Raw genomic sequence first — 12,805 nt, 5'->3', positions numbered from 1 at the left:
TCAAAGACATCAACATAGACTGGTCTTCTTGATTCCATTTTATTTCACTGATTATTTTCAAACCTAAATTCAGAATTTTAAGTTTCATATTATTTGGGATTATGTGTAACATAAATCCATCCATCAGTGTATTAAGCATCTTACCTACCTTTATGTCACTGCAAATTTAACAAGAATGACTTCTACCTTAATCCAAGTAAATGATAAAAACGTGACAGGGCAAAGGACAGAGTACCATGGCATGCCACCAAGAATGTCCCTCCAAGCTGGTATCGACCCATTAATCAACACTCTCAGTATATCGTGCAAACAACTAGAGATCCACATTTCTCTCCTGCTTATCCCAAGGTTATCACAACACATGGTATTAAATGCTTTGCCGAAATGCTACTTGTTATGTTTAAACTTTTGAATTCCACCATTCTGATAACTATGTAACAAAGAGGGTACAGAGTTTGTTAGGCATAACTGTTCTTGATGAACTCACGATGCCTTTTGGGGACTGGTCACTTCTTCTCCAACCCACACACCACACAGTCCTAGAATTTTGCTGGTGAACTGTATCCAGCCCCCTGATCTGTGGTTTCCAGGATCTACATTGGCCTCCGTTTTGAAGACAAGGGTTACTGTCTCTTTCTTGCTGTTCCCTTTCTTGTACTTCAGGGCACCTCCAAGATGACAGATGGTCCCACTACACTCATATCTACAAATTATTTTAATATTGCGAGATGTAATTCATCCAGGCCTGAAATTGTGAGATAGTTTAAAGCAGCTGCATTCTCTCTCACCAATTTGGGCCTCAGCTTCCCTTTCAGTTATGTGTTCTATCCTTCTGGTCAGAGAGCCACCCTTCTCCTAAACACAAGAGCAGCTCTGCCTTCCCTCAGTCATCTATTGTTACCACTCTAAGGTCCCTCTTATTTCTCCTTCCTGATTAAATATTTCATAAAGATTCAACTCAAACATTCCTTTGCTCCTTTTAATAGATTCATACTTTATTCTTCCACCTTTGAAATCTGAGTCCCTCAAATGAATTCCTGTGACAGCCACAGTGAACCTTTCTGGTGTGTGCCCTTCTCATTCCGCACTCTGAGCATTCACTATCTGATTAGGATTTTGATTATACAATCGTCCCTCGGTGTCCGCGGGGGATTGGTTCCAGGACCGGCCATGGTTACCCAAATCCACTGATGCGCAAGCCCCATAATCAGCCCTACGTATTCACAGGTTCCCTATTTGTGGGTTCCACATCCGCGGACACAGAGGGCCAACTCTATTTGTCTTTTCTTCTTTCCAAACATTATTACCTTTTAGGGTTACATACAGTCCATGAAATTATATCCATATTTTCTCTGAGTATTTAAAAGTCTAACTTTTAAAAATCTAGAGTACGTAGACTGAGTCTGCCAGACGGCCGTTAGGGAACATTCTAAGGTTTAAACAAATAATTTCCTTGTCACCAAGAGACAAACATTTTGTGAATATCCCCAAAAAGTAGAGCTTGTGCAAATTCGGTGAACTGCCTACGCTCCTACTTGGCCTCCCTATTTCATTTATCTTTGGTCAACAAAGACCAAGTTTGTTTAAGAATCTTTCACAGGAAGGTTTCAACGAATCCCGCTTGCGGGAGGGTCGTTGTTTGCAAGCAGCAGAACAATGTTTCATCATCTACGGCCCTCACACCATCCAGTTGCTTAATGTACTCTGAGCGTAAGCTCACAGGCACCCAGCCACGAACAGAGGTGTAGAAGGCAGGATTCTACCGTGGTCATTTGAAGGTAAGCAGCTCATTGTCGAATTAAAACTCTGGCAAACAAACCCTCCTGGATTATCACTTGTGCCTCCCTCAGGACTTGCCTACAGTTCTCCAAACCCGTATCTGTGTAGTGTCCTGTTTCTAGGACAGCTTTCTGGGAGTGTAAAGATAATTTATTGAGGAATCAGAAGAAACTGCAACAAATACTAACAATTACAACTATGATTTTTGGCCACTTTCTTGCTTCATATTCCAGAGCTTACTTACTTGGTTTTCTAAAAGACTTCTAAATACTTCCTTTTTCTTCAAATAGAGAAATACTTATAAGCAAAATGTTATTTCTAATGGGGCAGACTAAGGGCCCAGCACATTTAGGACACCCAGTGAAGGATATTTTTCAACTTGAAAAGTCAAGGCAAACTTCTCTGGTGGGCTGAAAGGATAATAACACAACTGTAGCAAAAATATGGGGAAAATACATAGAAACATGGTTCCACGCTGGATTACAACTTTATCTAGGTGCAGGGATAGAGTCTAGTTCTGAGTCATCTTTGACTCTTGCCCCAATCAATAATTTTCGGTAATTTCTCCACTTCCAAAAGTTAAAGTGCTATCACTGTGCACAGCCGAGGAAGCACAGGGCAACTAACCATGTGTGCTAAGAACTTGTTTCTAGTGGCATATTGTGGCTCTGTATTTTTCCCTGCTACAAACAAACTAGAAAAAAAAAAGTCAGGACTAGATGTGAACGTCACAACTATGTACATAAATGCATAAACACTTTAGCCAATTATTGTACTCATTCCTGAAGCAGAGATTGAAGGGAGAAGGGGCAGACAAAATGCTTTTCATTTGCCTCTTTTCAATGGCAATAACCACAAAACAACAACTAGGATCCCACCCTTCCGGGCATCAAATAGAAATTTGAGATTATTTTGCCCTCATGTAAAATTAAACACTTTAAAAATTCTAATGAGAATCAAGTATAATGATAATATTACCATCCACACTCATTTGATCCTATAGCTAAGTGACAAAAGCAGACTCCTAAAAACCACCCAGAGGGAAGACCTTGGGGTTTTAGAGGCAGGTGGACCAGTGTTTACTTCTTAGCCCTCATCTCCTCTCTGGTAAAATGAAGATATTCTCATAAGGTGGTTTTGAGATCAAATGAGATAATGCATGCGAAGGGCCCACTACAGAGCAGGCACTCAGTGGATGGCAGAGGCTGTTGTTAATTTATTATTATAATATAAATGAAGGACCCAGAGACATGTGTTTGACATTCATGTCTTGGAACGCCAAAAAGAGTCCGTTTATAAAAGCCACTTATTTTTATTTTAAAATATTTGTAGGTACATAGAAATTAGGATTTAGAATGAAACTGATTGCCAGTCCAGTGCTCTAGATTTAAAGGAGAAAACTGAGGCCCAAGGACTTTTTTCTGGGCACACAGATAGCTAAGGAGACTGGCTCAGGCCTCCCCATTCCACCCTACCTCTTGGGTAGGACAAAGGGAGTTAAAGTAGCCCAGCTCAGTAGCAGTTTTATGCACCTAATCAAATAGTCTCCTAGCTTATTTGTATATATAAATGCAAATCATTTCCAAAGGAAAACCCACCCTGTTTACGTCTTCAGGGTTCTCACAGATTAAATTCAACATAATATGTGTGTTCACAATAAAAAATTCCCCAATACATGCAATAAAATAAACCACTACTTTTTTGGGGGTGGGTGGTGGTTCAAACAACAGAAATTTATTTTTTCACAATTGTGGAGACTAGAATTCCAAGAGCAAAGTGCCAGCAGGTTTAAACCACTACTTTTAATAGTCAATGAAAACAACCAACAGATTTAACCCCCCTAAGTCTTCAGATACTGGAAATACCAGACAAGCGTATGGAATAACTATGCAGAAAAAGTTTAAAAAATTAAAAGATTAAATTTTTAAAATGACTCAAAACAAGAGACCACCAAAATAAAAAGGCAGATTTTTGAAAGAACTAAATAAAACTTACATAGATAAAAATATAATCGTAGAAATTAAAAACTCAGCATATGAGTTAAACAGCATATTAGAGAGAGAAAGAATTAGCAAAAGAGAGAATTCATGAACTAAAATGCAAGGCAATAATTACATGTAAGTTGTAGATCATAAATTCTAAGTTTTTTGTATTATTAGGGAAGAGATCTGGGAGACTTTTTAAAAGTATGCATGGTAAAATTTCATATGGTCTACACTAAAAGAACAGAAATAGAGTGCATATCATCTAAATAAGTAGAGGAAATAAACGGAATAACAAATAAAAATCCCCCAAATGCAAGAAATAATAAAAAATATAAAACACATATAAAACATAAATTAAGATGATAGAAACATGTCTAAAAGACCAAGAATTTATAGTGAATATGATTGACTAATTTTACAGTTAAAACTCAAAGAGTATCAGATTGGATTTTTAAAATTCCAGTAATATGTGTTATCACAGAGATACATCAAATCAAAAGAACCTGGAAGTGTTGAAAGTAGACAGAGAAAGAACAATCATGCAAGTGCCAATAATAAATAGAGACAGAAAAACCAAGCAAATAAATACTAGTAAAAAAGAAAGCCAACGTAGTTACATTAACATAAGATACAATAAACATTAAGACTAAAAGCCTTATTAGGGCCATTACACAATGTGAATAGATTCAATTGACTAGGGAGAAGTTATTTTAAATTTGTATACACTAATGAAATAGCCTCAAAATACATGAAGCAAAAATGGAGAGAACTATAGAGAGAAATTGAAAAATGCACACCTTTGGTAGGAGATTTTCAACTTACCTCCCTCAATTATTGATGTTAGATATAAAAAAAAAATGATCCATACTACAAATGATTTGAACGTCACAATTAATTTGACTTAATTAACATATAAACTGTAATCAGAATCTGCTAAGTGTCAGCCATTGCTCTAGGCACCGGAGAAAGAGCCGTGAACAAAATACAATCCTTACCCTAATGGAAAGCACAACTTAGATGGGGAGACAAACAATAAAAAATACAGAAAGAAATGTAGGGTACTCATACACACAGAACACTCCATCTAACAAGTAGAGAATCCATACTCTTTTCAAGTCCATAAGAAACATATATAAAAGCTGATATAACTTAGACCCTAAAGTAAATCTCAACAAATTTCAAAGAAAACCAAATCATACAAGTCTGACCACAATGTAGACTGGTCAGTTAAATCAATCACAAAGCCATTTCAAACCCCAAACTTAAGAAATTTAACAGCATACTGAAGAAATTTAGAATAAAACTTTATAGCTTTCATAGAACTACAGGTTTAGAAAAATCTTCCAACGATCAAATGTCCCACTTCTATGCAAAAGAACTACATATAAGCTACTCTAGTATAATTGGACTGAATTTTAAAATATCTTCATCCCAGAACTTATCAGTTCCTTCTAGGTTTTTTTCTATTTTTATAACACTCTTCACCATTAAAACAAATAGAAAAACTCTCCTATGTTGAAATTTTAAATCTCTTTTGCCTGTCTTCATTTCTACTTCTACTACCATAAAGTCCCTGTATTCATTATGATTTAGGTTCAGCTGGCAGTGACAGAAAACCCCAGATAACAATGGTTTGGACCAGAAGCTCATTTCACTGTTGTGTATAGTAGGTCTACAGGCTGACTGGCTGGGCCCCACTGGATCAAGGGCACAAGCTGCCTCTAGCTTGTTCCCCTGGCATCCTTGCTATACAGCATTCACCTTATGGTCTAAAGGTGATCATCAAACTCCAGCTGCCACATCTGCCTTCTAGTCAGTGAGAAGTAGGAAGTGCAAAGTGTCCCAGTCAGCTTGGGCTGCATACCAAAAATACCGTAGACTGGATGGCTTACACAACAAACATTTCTTTCTCACAGTCTGGAGGCTGGGAGGTCTAAGATCAAGGTGTCTGCAGATTCGGTGTCTGGTGAGGGATTCCAGCCTTCTGATTCATCCATGGCCATCTCCTTGCTGTGCCCTCACATGGCAGAAAGGACAAGGGAGCTCTCTGGAGACTCTTCTATAAGGGCATTAATCCCATTCGTAAAGGTTCCACCCTCATGACCTCATCACCTTCCAAAGGCCCACTTCCTAATACCATCACCTTGGGGGTTAGGTTCTCAACATATGAATTTTGGTGGGGGGCACAAACATTCTGCCCATAGCAGAAGGGGTGAAGAGAGAACCCTTTTTTAAAGGATACCTCCTAGAAGTCACAGAGGTCGCTTTTCCTTACTTGATATTAGCTAGAATTAGTCCAACGCCACAGAATGCTTCAAGAGAAGCTGAGAACATAGTCTTTATTTCAGGTGTTCACGTGTGGGTCCATGTATGGGAAGTAGATGTTGAGGACAAACATCTGAGAAAATGTGATAAGATACAGTAAGAATCCTGCCCAGTCCTCCTCTCGGCCAGCTACCAGCGTGGTCAAATGAGTGCACGGCGCACGTGGGTCCCAGGCCACACGCTCAGCCCTGCTTCTCTGTGGCCAGTAAGGTTTTTAGTCTCTTAGGCCCCAAGTATATCCTGGATCCTTTTCCTCCCCTTGCCTAAGAGGTTGTGCTGCTGCAGCCATGATAGTCTTTAGGGCACAGTCTCAGTGATATTCTGAGGCTTCAGTTAAAAGAAATTCCAAATACAATTTCCTGAGCATGGCCACTGGGTCATATCTCCCTAAAGAAGTTGCCTGACAGAAAATTTTAAAGTGGGAAATGAAAGCATTAAGAAACTCGCCCTCACGTTCGGGTTTGATTTCTTCCTTTCATAACTGGCTACATGCATGCTAGCAGTGCATCATTCTGGGCAGGGACACAAGTAAAAAGCTAGGCTTTCTTCAAGGCTTCTCCTCAAGTTTTCCTCCTTAGCACCCTATGCTAATGAGAGACATGCTGCCAGAAAGCCAAAAAGAGGCCCATTCTTCCTACTGGCACCACCTCTGGTCTGGGTGTTGCCACGGCTGTCTTCACAGAGAGCGAGGTCTGACCCAGGATTCCAGAAGCACCGGATGGACGGCAATTCCGTGTGGGCCAGACAGCAGAATTCCCTCCGTGTAAGTCCTTAACCAAGAAGGTTACCCAAACTAACAGGATGGAAACAATGTGCCTAGAATTAAACATCAAGAAACGATCGGCATCCTGCCAAATTAACCTGATATAAATTATTCCAGTCCTACACTATCCCTTTCCCATCAATCACAAAGAACAAACACAGGCCATTTACAAGCTCTTTTGTGTGTGGGAAAAACACAAAGCATGCCAAATGTTGCCTAGATTCTAAGGGGATTTCTCTGCACTTTTTCTGAAGTGTAAACATGTCTTTGACCTCCCTCTATCAAAATATACAATTTCATCTTTGGAATATATTTTTCCTAGAAGGCAAGTACTGTAAAAGCTCAAGGAGTACAAAAAAGATGAATAGGGGAAAAAATGTAGTTACCTGGCATATATTAGCCTAATCAATAATGTCAACAAACCAGCAAGAGTAAATATCATTATGGTACTATGTGTTTTCTTTCAAAATCAAATTGTATCTGAAAAACACCAAGCCTGAAATAGGTTTACAGAAGATCATTTCAGTAACATGCATTTTGGCTCAAGGTTAAAAATTTAAGTAACCGTGAGGCAGGTAACAGAATTGACTTGCTTTTAAGATACAAATAGCAGTTCTGCAGTCACAAATCAATAATGGATTATAAAATAAACTAACATCCTACTCTACTAAAAAATAGATCCTCTTGTTTTGAAGACTTGGAATTTGCAAATATGAAAACACTAACACTGCTGCCCATGGGAACTTCATTTGTGTGTGTGTGTGTGTGTGTGTGTGTGTGTGCGGGGGCAGGGGAACTTCTAATACGCCCAGTTACCTCAGTTAAAACTTCCTGTGAATACCCTTCTTATTGCTGTAACCTCAGTTCATCCATGGTCCTCACTTCGCAGGAGCTCAGTTATTCCTTGTGGCAATTCAGACTCCTCACTGCCAACCGAATGACACACTCATGACCTCATCATCCAAAGTCTCAACTATGACCCAATCTGTGCCTCCGGCCTTCTCTTCCTTAGGATTAAATCAGTTAATGCAAGTAAAGTCCTTAAAACAATGCGTGGCACATAGTAGGTACTCCATAAACATTAGCTATTACTATTACTCCTCTTCTCTTCCCCTTCCCTTACCCTCCTTCCAATTCCCTTACATTCCACCTTACTTTGGTCAAAGAGAAGCGTGTGCTCTTTTGCCAACAGGTCTCACACTTTTCAGGGTCCTTTGCTCACACTGTTTCCGCATCAAGAATGTCTTTTAAACCTCAATCTCTATTTGTAGATACCTCTTTACTCCTTTTTCAAGATCCTTTTCAAATCCTACCTTCTCCATGAAACTTCCGCATGATCCCTCAAACAGAACCCACATCTCTGGATGGCATTCCTCACCTATGCCCTGGACTGGAGCGTCACATATATTTGGCTTATCACCCCGTCCCCAAAACATATGTATCTGATAAGCCTGCAAGGCAGAAACTTCGTTCTGTGTGTCATCATATAACCCCTTTGGATATAATCACACACCCTTGAACTGAAAAAGACGCTAAAATATGTTTAATTTTTTGAGGTGAAAGTAATTTTTGTGTAGAAAAAGTACTGGCCTTTTTACTTAAAGAACTAAAGGATGTGTGTGTGTGTGTGTGTGTGTGTGTATTATCTATTAGAGCCAAAAATACATTCTCATAAATCCCTAAGCTTGATATGACTCGGCTTTGAAATATATTTTGATGGAATGTATGCCACAAGAAGAAACTTTCTACTGCTGATGATTCTTTGCTAAAACACATTTACTATTTTTTACACAAAATGTGTTTAAGATTTGAAACATATCTGTCATTTATCATAGTCTCAGAAAGTCCCAAATTCTAAAATCAGTGCCAAGTAGCATTCAAAACTAAATATACTGCAGCTTTAATACATGTGTTTCACTATAATAATCATTAATAATTTCTTCTTATAGAAAACTCTTCTTTTCCCCTGTTCACTGTTGGAGGATAAGATGTTTCAAGCTACCAGATGCTCTGCTGGTAGACAGTGATGGCGGACCCATTACCAAGGCTCACAGAGGAAGCAGGGCGCTCTTCCTGGACCGGTCTAGAAGGCCTTATAGAGAAGAGGAAGAAGAGAGTATTTTAAGCAATCAGAAAGAGTCAGCTTGGCAAAGTAAGTGTGAACGCTGCTTTCAGGAACCTGGCCACCCTTATTCAGAAGACCTGAGAAACTCACATGTTCTTTATATAAGTGACCTTTGAATGAATGAAGGGTACAAGATGGAGCGGCAGAGGGAAAAGTAAGAGAGACAGTGTGAAGGGTATGAAGCAAAGCTTAGAAGTCCACAAGGCAATCAGAAACAAGCACCTACGTACAAGGCGGCGTCAGAGGCAAAAGAAGAGCCCGTAACTCCACAGCCCCCATGGAGGCTGGCCTGGGGGCACAGAGCTGGAGGAAACAGGATTCAGAGACAGGCAACTTGGAATTATCCAGGGAAGAGAAAACGCAGCAAGAATAAAAAAGAAGAGCGAGACTTTCTTAAAGATACTTCTTTAAGATATTGCTTAAAGACAGTTCGACCATCAATTTAAAATTTAAGAAGAGTTCTGGGAATTCCTGAAATGAGATATGTTCATAAAATATACACAAATAAACCAGCACCACTAAGACTTTTTCTTTTGCTGCTACTACTGAGAGCTAACGTTTATCAAAACACCGTAGGTTTTAGGAGGTAGGCTAAGTGCATTACATACATTAACCCAAATAAATTACCCAACAACCCAATTAGGTACGTACTATTCCTATCCCTAGCCTACACATGCGAAAACCAAAGCTTAGAGAGGTGAAGTATTAGCTAGTAGTATCGAGGTCAGGACACAAAATCGAGTCTGACTCACAACAGTAAGATATGATACGGGCATTGACCTTTTAGAAGCAATGGAATGAAGTCTCACAATGTTTCTATTTTGTTACAGTCACTGAAGGTTTTTACTGGTTTGTGCCATCTAAAGATACAAGCGTGAAGTGTATCTTTCAGAGTTCAGCGTTCCTGTGATGAACCCTGGACCAAGGAGACAGCGCCTGGACGAGCAAAGCGCTCACCACCACGTCCTGCAAGTGAAGCACAGGCAGTTCTTTGCCAATAAACAGTCCGGTTATGAAGTACAGATTCTAAACGGAGATGAAATACTATCCAGAGCATGCCTTGAGGAAAGAAACTTGTCGCCACAGCTTGGTTCAAAGCCAGTGTTCGCTAACAATTACATCATGTAGCTCAAGATAGCTTGCCGAAGAGAAACTCAGAATCAACAGAGCTGCAGGATACTGTTCCTTTAGTTTTGGATATGGTGGGGGGAAAAAAGAAAGAAAGAAAAAAGGAATAAATACTTGAGACTATCCTCTGGGGAGAAAAAGACAACTGAAAGAGAATTCCACTCATAAGCAAGGCCATTTACCACAGGCTTCGGGGTATGAAAATACAAAGTGATCACTGGGGTCATTCATTGCTCTCGTGTTATGTTCTGGGCACCGGGTATACATTATTTAATCCTCACGACCACCTCAGCGGAAATGCTGTCCAATCCTCAGTTGACAAAACTGAGGCTCAGAGATGTTAGGGAACTTGCCCAAAATCACAGACCTACATTTGAAGCCAAGGTCTGTGTAGCTTCAAAGTCCATGCCCTTTCCTCCATGCCCTTTCCTCTATAACCATTTCAGCGCAAAGAAATGCAGAATTCTAGCTGTTCCCAGGCTCCTGGCAGCCCGTCTAAGACCCAGCTGATGATGAAGGGCATCACGCAGAGACCAAAAATATACTAGGCAGACTTTGGAATTTTAAAACCTCATCTGCAATAGAGTCTCACCTTCCAAATTCATGAACCACTATTACCTTAAGATTGAAAGTATAATAGTTATTAAAATATAAGCAATGGGGAAATTTTTAAGGACCAATTAATTAACTAGATAAGTATCATAACTTATGTCTGTATTAAAAATTCTAACATATATTAAAACTCATTTCTTCTAGCTACAAAAATTTTAAACAATTTCATAAAAGAAGGCTTCCTGCAATAAAAAACTGAACACTTTTACTACTTTTACAAAAACATATACCATTTTCTGAAACACTGTATTCATTTCACAGTTTATCTAGTTCATTCCTTATCCATCTCTTGGGTTCTCAAATATCTCGTATTCTCAGTCCTCCCCACATGTCTGAATTCAAAACATATCCCAGAACAAATAAAGTCTTGGGCCCAGCAAATCACATCTTTCATGCTTTCATTTTGCTTAGATTTTATTTCAAATGGCTTCTGATAATATCAGAGACCTTTCTCTTCTATTACCAAAAGTTTTTCTGTGGCCTCATTTTGTGCCTGGAAATAAATTGTTATAATTCAATAGAAGTCAGCATTATTCTCTCAATCTACAGAAGGAATCTGTTTGAAGGGATGAAAAGGGGGAAATCAGCAGAGATATTATATTTTTTAATACATCATTTTAAGTTTTCGTATAGAATTCCCATCTTAACTTTTTTTTTTTTTTTTGGTTGTACCAGGTCTTAGTTGCAGCAGGCGGGCTCCTTAGTTGTGGCATGGGAACTCTTAGTTGTGGCATGCATGTGGGATCTATTTCCTTGACCAGGGATCGAACCCAGGCCCCCTGCACTGGGAGCGCAGAGTCTTATCCACTGTGCCACCAGGGAAGTCCCCCATCTTAACTTCTTAAGAGCACAGAACCCGCTACTCCAATTCTTCAGTCTGCTGTTTCAAACTCCTCTTGGGTGTTGCTGTGGGGGAAGGGGTCTGAGCCCTGTTGGAAACCCTCCGAATGTAAGCTTCATGAGGGCAAGAACTTCGTTTGACTGCTTTGTTTACTGGTGTATCCCAAATACCTAGAGAATGTCTGGCACATAGCAGCCACTCAAATATTTCCTGAATGGATGGATGCTTGGCTGTAGCTTCCATCTTTTTCTTAAATGCTGACCAAGTATGTCCAGTAAAGAGTGACCAGGGTAGGGTGAGGGGCCTGGAAGCCATGTCATGACTTGAAGGCAATTAAAGACAATGCAGGTGTTCAGGTATGATAAGCAGGGATGTAGCTGGGCCCCAGAGAGGGAACCCTGCTCTGAGTCTAGCCAATTAGCTCTGAGGGTTACCGGCCATGTGTCTGGGCAAGTCACTGGACTCTCAGTCTTCCCATCTTGGAAAGAGATGTTACAGAAGTGATATAAGGGTTAAGTGAATAAGAAAAGTGCTGGGCAAAGAGCTTTAGAAAGATAAGTTGCTCATATTTCTACATTTTGCTTCTTTTCACTCTTGGGGTGGGGGAAAGCCTTAGAGAAGAGATGATAGCTTTCTTTAAATATGTGAATGGCAATGTGTAAGAAGACGACTCCATATTATACTAGAAGACAAAACTACAAAAAAAGGATATAATATAAAAAAGAGTAAGACACTGACCCAATACAATGCAGCACACCCTAATAAAGAGTGTTCCTGTCCATTAGAAGCTGCCTTCCAAGACAGGTGTTAGATTTCTGTCATTTTAAAGAGAGGACAGGTGATTCAGAATGATTCAGAAATGTGAGGAACCAGGTCTAGTTAAAAGGGTATTAGCTAAATTATCTGCCAGCTCAGATTCTATGATTTAATGATACAACTTCTTTTTTGTGGCTGATAAACTAAGTTTGTCATGATTCTCTGCAGATACAAACCAATAGTCAGAGAATAGGTAGTTAGTTTACACCAAAGTCCATATTGCCAAAAACCGCCCACCCCACTCAACTTCCTCATCTTCCCAAAAAAGTGATAATCATGTAAGTTCACGGTGACTAGAAAATTTTAAAAACCCACAAGGTATGTCCTCATGATATTGATGACTTGGAAAAATGTCAAGGGGTATTACACCATTACATATCCCCTATTCAGATCAAATAAATATTGATTTGGTAAACCTTTCTCAAGTTTAA

At 39.4% G+C, this 12,805-nt stretch overlaps 1 protein-coding gene across 8 annotated transcripts in view; it reads right to left on the bottom strand.

Moving 5' to 3' along the window:
- SLC7A2 (solute carrier family 7 member 2) overlaps positions 1 to 12,805 on the bottom strand; it is a 71,843-nt gene that overhangs the window by 46,709 nt on the left and 12,329 nt on the right. The window contains exon 1 of one of the 8 annotated variants that reach the window (XM_082444494.1): positions 5,526 to 7,584. The exons of the other annotated variants lie outside the window; for them this stretch is intronic. The gene's annotated coding sequence lies outside the window, so the exon portion shown is untranslated. Of the gene's footprint in view, positions 1 to 5,525; positions 7,585 to 12,805 lie in introns of those variants that run through there. 8 annotated transcript variants of the gene reach the window in all.

This window comes from Balaenoptera physalus, assembly GCF_965194825.1.
Source record: "Balaenoptera physalus genome assembly, chromosome: 21".
NCBI lineage: Eukaryota > Metazoa > Chordata > Mammalia > Artiodactyla > Balaenopteridae > Balaenoptera > Balaenoptera physalus.
Note: the sequence above shows the minus strand (reverse complement) of the source record. Positions and strands in the feature narration are given on the sequence as shown.